At 39.5% G+C, this 8054-nt stretch overlaps 1 non-coding gene across 1 annotated transcript; it reads left to right on the top strand.

Annotated features, from left to right (window-relative positions):
- The first annotated feature begins 6285 nt into the window (after positions 1-6285).
- On the top strand, positions 6286-6392 carry LOC112998465 (small nucleolar RNA R71). The gene has a single exon (XR_003263566.1). It is a non-coding gene; the product is annotated as a small nucleolar RNA R71 (small nucleolar RNA).
- The last annotated feature ends 1662 nt before the right edge of the window (positions 6393-8054 follow it).

Genomic DNA, 8054 nt, shown 5'->3' with positions numbered 1-8054 from the left:
TATTTTCAGGCAGGATGTCCTGGACATTGTATCCGACATCGTGGATCCTGCAGCTTCAATTCTTCATTTGACATTTCATCTTGCCTTGTGCATTGTGCAGCCCGATCTTATTCTTTGACATAACGTTGGACATCATGTGCAGCAACTCCAGCTTTCCTTCATTGTCTAAGTGCTTATGTTTTAACAAAATCTTAGCCAATCTTTTAAAACTCAGTAGAGCTAAGCACTAACAATCTCCCCCTTTGGCAAATTTTGTCTAAAACATACTTAGACACTTCCTGAGCAGGTACGAGCAGTTATGCAAGTGGGATCAGCAACTTTCATTATCAGAGTAATCAAGCACAGCGGAATCTGTAGTTTAGACAAGTTGCAAGTCGTTTCCAGGATGTCAAGACATCTCACGTGACATCAGCTTTCTGCTCCTGCTCCCCCTGTCTTCATGCTTACTGCAACATCTTCTATCAGCTACTAGTCTTTTCCAGGATGTCAAGACATCTCATGTGACATCAGCTTTTTGCTCCCCCTGTCTTCATGCTCTTACTGCAGCATCTTCTATCAGCTACTAGTAGCTTACATCAGTCATCATCAGCAGCAGTCTCCCCCTCAAAATCATGAATCATGCATACATCGTATCCTACTTCTCAAAATCATACATCATGCATAATACTACTATTGCATACATATTAATACCATTACTCCCAAAACATGCATAACTATTACTCCCCCTTTTTAGACAGAATTTGACAAACGTAGAATGCATGAGCTTAAGGTGCAAATGTTACAGACCAATAGTAACCATTGTTCAAAGGGACATGCCCCTTTAGCTAGTAAAAGTAAAAAAAATCATAAAGGTCTGATGATCATGGGGTGGCTTCAGAATCATCATCATCATCTGAATCTGTATCCTCTGCTGCATCTTCCTCTGCCTCAGCTGCTTCTTCTTCTTCCTCAGCTGCTTCTTCTTCTTCTATCATGACATGTAGAGGAAAAACAAGGATTTCAAATCACAAAATGTCACGAGACTTTTATTTTCAAAACAATTACCCATTACTTGAACATATCCTATAATTCAAAGAAAAACATGCAAATTTAACACAAAAAAACTAACAAAATTAAACTAGAAACCCAACAAAACTATCAAATTTAACACAACTAACAAAACCAAAACCAAAGAACACACTCCCCCCATACTTAAACAACACATTGTCCTCAATGTAGCACAATTAAAAGATTAAAGGCAAGTAAATCATCAAATAGAATCAGAAAAATGTAATAAAAGTAAAGAAGGAGATAGGAAAAGAAAAACTCCCTAAGTCATGGTGGAGGAAGAGTAGGGTGGAGTAAGGAAGTCTCTTCCACCACTACGTCCACTAAAGAAGGGTTTGTGAGGAATGGCTTAAGTCGGTGTCCATTGACCTCGAAGCTCTTGTTTGTGGAGTCGCTTTTGATCTCAACTGTACCATAAGGAAAAACATTAGTAACAACAAAAGGACCAATCCACTTAGACCTCAACTTACCACTCATGAGTCCAAGCTTAGAATTATACAATAACACTTTTTGCCTAACCATGAAGTCCTTCTTAATTATCATGCTATCATGGAACTTCTTGGTCTTTTCTTTGTAGAACTTGGCATTCTCATACGCTTCTAGGCGGATCTCATCTAACTCACTCAGTTGCAACTTTCTTTCCTCACCAGCTTGATCCATAGAGAAGTTGCAGGTCTTCACTGCCCAATATGCTTTGTGCTCAATCTCCACTAGGAGATGACATGCCTTTCCAAAGACAACCCGATAAGGAGACATTCCTATGGGTCCTTTGTAGGCAGTCCTATGTGCCCAAAGAGCATCATCTAGCCTGGTACTCTAATCTTTCCTGCTTGGCTGCACAATCTTCTCTAAAATTCTCTTGATCTCCCTGTTAGAAATTTTTGCCTATCCATTGGTTTGGGGGTGGTATGGTGTGGATACCCTGTGTACAACCCCGTACTTTTTAAGCAAGGCATGCATTGATTTGTTGCAAAAATGGGTTCCTTGATCACTAACGATTGCTTTAGGTACTCCAAACCTGCAAAACAGATTAGATCTGACAAAATCTACAACAACCTTAACATCATTAGTTCTAGTGGGCTTGGCTTCCACCCATTTTGAAACATAATCAACTGCAAGGAGAATATAAACATAACCAAAAGATACAAGAAAATGGCCCATGAAATCTATGCCCCAGACATCAAACACCTCACAGAATAACATAGGTTGTTGAGGCATTTGTTGTCGCCATGTAAGTGCACTTCCTGCTCTCTGACACTGCTCACAAGTGCTACAAATCTTCCACGCATCTTTAAAGATGGTGGGCCAATAAAAGCCACAGTCAAGCACTTTGTGAGCTATCCTTTGAACACCCAGATGAACTCCCGGCGCGGAAGAATGATAGAGCTGTAGGACTGAGTCAGCCTCATGATTTGGAATGCATCGTCTAATGACCTGATCACTGCACAATTTCCACAAGTAGGGGTCATCCCAAATAAAATGCTTAGCATCACTTTTAATTTTATCTTTTTGAGCCTTAGATGCTAAGGGAGGAAAAACAAAAGCAACTAAATAATTGACAATGTTAGCAAACCAGGGAGTAGAAAGAGAATTAGAAATACTATACAATATATATAAATGATCATCCGGGAAATCATCCCGAATTGGTGAATCCTCATCAGACACATGTTCGATCCGACTCAAATGATCAGGAACTAAATTTTGTGCTCTGCTCCTATCACGGATCTCCAAGTCAAATTCTTGGAGCCAGAGCATCCATCAGATCAACCTAGGCTTTGAATCAACCTTCTTCAACAAGTACTTTAAAGCTGCATGGTCAGTATAAACAATAATGCGAGTACCAAGCAAATAAGATTAAAATTTTTCAAGAGCAAAAACTATGGCTAGTAGCTCTTTCTCAGTAGTAGTATAATTCGCTTGGGCAGCATCTAAAGTCCTAGAAGCATAATATATCACCCTAGGCAATTTACCAATTTTCTGAGCAAGGACAACCCCCAATGCATAATTTGATGCATCACACATAAGCTCAAAAGGGGCTGTCTAGTCGGGTGCCTGGATGATGGGGGTGGTAGTCGGTGCTCTTTTGAGGCAATCAAAAGCCTCTTTGCATTTATCATTAAAGTCAAACTCCACCTCCTTTTGCAACAAGTTGGATAGTGGAAGGGCTACTTTGCTAAAATCTCTTATAAAGCGTCCGTAGAATCCTGCATGACCAAGAAAAGATCGCACCTCTCGCACGCAAGAGGGGTAAGGCAATTGTGAAATAACAGAAATTTTTGCAGGATCTACTTCAATGCCCTTATTGGAAATAATGTGGCCTAAAACTATACCTTGCTCAACCATAAAATGACATTTTTCAAAATTTAGAACAAGGTTAGTTTCAGTGCATTTATTCTAAACTTTTTCCAGACTATCCAAACAAACATCAAAAGAGGATCCATATACAGTGAAATCATCCATAAACACCTCTATGCAATTTTCTAAAAAATCACTGAAAATACTAATGATGCACCGCTAGAAGGTACCAGGGGCATTGCACAGGCCGAAAGGCATCCTCCTATAGGCAAAAGTGCTAAAGGGGCAGGTGAATGTGGTCTTTTGCTGATCCTCAGGAGCAATAGTGATTTGCATATAACCAGAAAAACCATCAAGGAAACAGTAGTGAGATTTACCTGCCAGGCGTTCAAGCATCTGGTCAATGAATGGCAGTGGAAAATGGTCCTTTTTGGTAACCTGGTTCAGCCTCCTATAGTCAATGCAAACTCTCCAACTGTTCTGCACCCGAGTAGGAATCAACTCCTCCTTCTCATTTTTGATCACGGTGAGACTGGTTTTCTTCGGATCTACCTGGACGGGACTCACCCATTGGCTGTCGGAGATATGATAAATGATTCCAGCTTGCAAAAGCTTGGTTACCTCCTCTTTCACTACATCAAGAATTACCGGGTTGAGTCTTCTCTGTGGCTGTCTTACTGGTTTAGCCCCATCCTCTAAATTTATTCGATGCATACATGTGGATGGGCTAATACCAGGAATGTCTGCCAGGGTCCAGCCTATAGCCTTCTTATGCTTCTTGAGAATTGATAACAACTTCTCCTCTTGCTCATCAACAAGGGAGGCAGATATAATTACTAGAAAACTTTTGCTATAATCCAGGTAAGCATATTTTAAATTTGATGGCAGAGGCTTCAATTCTGGTGTGCTTCCTGAAAGAGATGGTTTCTCAGCCTGTACCTCATAAAGAAAGTCAGAGGTATGTGTACTTCCTGAAACATGGTTAGTTCTATCTGACTCTATAAAATCAATCTTAAGAGGTAAAACATCACCAGACATGTAATCAATATCAAATTCAGATTCACTCTCAGCATCAAATTCAGACATATGGTCAAGTACAAATTCAGATTCAATGCATGAAGAGTGACAGGCATGCAGATTAGAATGAAGATTAGTCATGTATTCATCAACAATATGGTCAATTATTTCAACACGAAATACAGAAAGATCTTCAGATGGGTGTTTCATAGCATCAAGAATATTAAAATGAACAGTTATATCACCAAACTCCATAGATAATGTGCCTGCATATATATCTATCTTAGTTCTAGCAGTTTTCATAAAAGGTCTGCCTAGAATGATGAGAACTGATCCTTTAGAAAATCCCTCCTCCATATTCAAAATATAAAAATCAACAGGGAAAATCAGTTCACCAACTCTAACTAAGACATCCTCTATGAAACCAGCAGGATAGGCAACACTTATATTAGCTAAATGAATTACCACATCAGTTGACTGAAAAGGACCAAGAGATAGAGAATTAAAAATAGACAGAGGCATAACTCTAACAGAAGCTCCTAAATCTAGCATGGCATTGTCAAACTTACTGTTCCCTATAATACAAGGTATGCTGAATGTACCTGGATCTTTACATTTTTCAGGGATTTGGGGAACAGATTTACCAATCAATGCGGAGACATTTCTGCCCATGCTAATTCTTTCACTTCCTTTAAGCTTCCGCTTATTAGTGCACAACTCCTTCAAGAATTTAGCATATCTTGGAATTTGCTTTATTGCATCTAGCAGAGGTATGTTTACCTCTACTTTTCTAAATGTTTCCAATATCTCCTTCTTTGCCTCTTCCATTTTTTTTGTTGAAAATTGCTCTTGGAGGGAATGGAAGAGGGATATGCTACTTCTATAAATCAGAATTACCAGTGGAAGATTCACCTGCATAGAAATTGTTAGGTAACTTACTCTTTAAATTTTTGTCATCATCTTTTTCTGGAGTAGAGTGAGGTTGGGTAGGTTCATTTGCGGATGAGGAAGATGTTGCTGGTTGAGGTCCTTGACACTGCTTTCCCGACCTCAATGCAATGGCACTCACATTTTTGGGATTCTGGACAGATTGAGAAGGTAATCTGGCAGAATTCTAGGACTGTTGTTGATTTAACTGTGTAGCCAATTGTCCCATCTGATTAGTTAAGCTCTGAATGGAGGCTCTGGTCTCTTGTTGAAACTACATGTTTTGCATAGTCATTTGCCTCACAAGTTCTTCAAGGGAAGGTTGAGAAGGAGCCTCAACTGTTTGCTGTGTCTGGCGCTGTTGCTGTTGTTGCTGCTGGATTGGTGGAGGAACGTATGGTCTGCTTGGGCCAACAACATTATGAAAATAAGGTTGTTGTTGTTGTTGTTGTTGTTGTTGTTGTTGCTTTTGTTGTGAAGGATTCGACCATCTAAGGTTTGGATAATTCCTCCACCCGGGATTGTACCTGTTGCTGGAGAGGTCATAATTGTTCTGTTGTGGCTGATTTTGCTGTTGAGGTTGAGGAGGTCTATTCATAAGCTTCAGGCTGTTTAATTGCTTCAGATTGTTGCACAAAAGGGCAAAGGTCTATGTGGTGGTCGGCAGAGGAGCATAAACCACAAAGTCCAGCGACAGGTGCAGATTTTTGATTCATGGCCAGTTGGGTTACCAGGTTAACCAAGGCATCTAGTTTACCTTCAAGCTTCTTAGTCTCAACTGATGAAGATGAATTCGTGGCTACTTCATGCATTCCTCTAATGACAATAACATCATTTCTGGCACTAAATAGCTGGGAGTTGGAAGCCATATTCTTAATTAAATTTTTGGCTTCAGCAGGGGTCATGTCTCCAAGGGCTCCACCACTGACAGCATCTATCATACTTCTCTCCATGTTACTGAGTCCTTCATAAAAATATTGGAGGAGAAGTTGCTAAGAAATCTGGTGGTGAGGGCAACTGGCACATAGTTTTTTAAATCTCTCCCAGTATTCATATAGGCTCTCTCCACTAAGTTGCCTAATGCCTGAAATATCCTTTCTAATGGCCGTGGTCCTGGAAGTAGGGAATTTTTTTTCTAAGAATACTCTCTTGAGGTTAGCTCGTGATGGACCTTGGAGCAAGGTAATATAGCCAGTCCTTTGCCACTCCCTCTAAAGAATGAGGAAAAACCTTTAGAAATATGTGATCCTCCTGGAAATCTGGGGGTTTCATGGTGGAGCAGACAATATGGAATTCTTTCAGATGTTTGTGCGGGTCTTCACCTGCAAGGCCATGAAACTTTGGAAGCAAATGGATCAGTCCAGTTTTAAGAACATATGGGACATCCTCATCAGGGTATTGGATGCACAAGCTTTCGTAGGTGAAATCAGGTGCAGCCATTTCCCTTAGAGTCCTCTCACGGGGTGGAGGTTGTGCCATGTTCTCAGAATGTTCAAAATCAGAATGTTCAAAACTATAATGCTCAAAATCAGGATGTTCAAAATTACCAACCACAAAATGCTCAGACTCAACAATAACAGAATGCTCAGAATGCTCAAAAGGGTACAAAATGATGCCTAACTAATATATGAAATGTCCTATCTATCTCAGGATCAAAGGGTTGTAAGTCAGATGGATTGCCCCTAGTCATACACTACATTCAGCATGCACAACTAGTTGCCTTCTTATGCAAGTAACAATGTAGGTTTGAACTATAGCTACCCTCAAATGATATCCAAATGACTTGAAATTTTGTGAGCAACACCCTAAAATCATGAAAAGATAGCACAAAAATTTTGAGGCAAAAATTCGAAGTCTAAATATGGAAACTACCTAAGGAAAGTTTAGAAAAATAAAACAATAAAACTTGAAAAATAAAAAAAACTAGTAAACATGTGATTTTGGCTAGCTAGAGACCTCAGCCAGCCTTTGGCAGGCTGCCATGATATGGGAAATTTTTTTCTATCCCAAATACATATATAATAATAGTCATTCTGATACCCGGAGCAAAAGTTATGGCCGTTTGAAGTTTTGACAAAAATCAAATTCACTACTTTTTTGGAACTTTCAAATCTGACCAAACTAAGGGCTCCAACTATTTTTCCCACAAAATATGGATCAAAAGAACCTACCACACCAAAATTCAGCCAAAAATAACAACCCTAACTATCAAAACAAAAATCGCCAAATAATTGTCAGCATCAGTCACTAATTCAGTCGCTAAGGGATTTGCACTACTACACTGTTTTCCAGATCAACAAAAGTGGTCGCTAAATCCGTCGCAAAGCACTATTCACACAAAAACACAAAAACTGAAACAGGGGAAGCGCTGAACAGAAAAAATAAACAAAACACCACACTAAACAAAATAACAAGACACTAAACAACACTTAACGCAACACGAACACAACACTAACACAACACATGAAAGCATAAAACATGAATCACTAGCTATTATGAACCTTTGGACACTGCTCCCCGGCAATGGCGCCAAATTTGATCGAGGCCGTACCCGAATCAAATAAACATTAAAATGCAGTAACTAGGAAGTGATCCTAGGTCATTTCCCCACGAGCAATGATAAACCAAATGTTCACAACAGATAGTAGGAAAATAGTAACGAATTGGGGGGATTGTTTGCTTTTGTAAATTAAACAGCGTATATATGTGAATTATAAAATATCAGAATTAAAACACGTTGCTTCCCCTTGATTTACAAGCAAGTCTCT

This window comes from Glycine max, chromosome 11 (assembly GCF_000004515.6).
Source record: "Glycine max cultivar Williams 82 chromosome 11, Glycine_max_v4.0, whole genome shotgun sequence".
In the NCBI taxonomy this organism is placed as follows: domain Eukaryota; kingdom Viridiplantae; phylum Streptophyta; class Magnoliopsida; order Fabales; family Fabaceae; genus Glycine; species Glycine max.
Note: the sequence above shows the minus strand (reverse complement) of the source record. Positions and strands in the feature narration are given on the sequence as shown.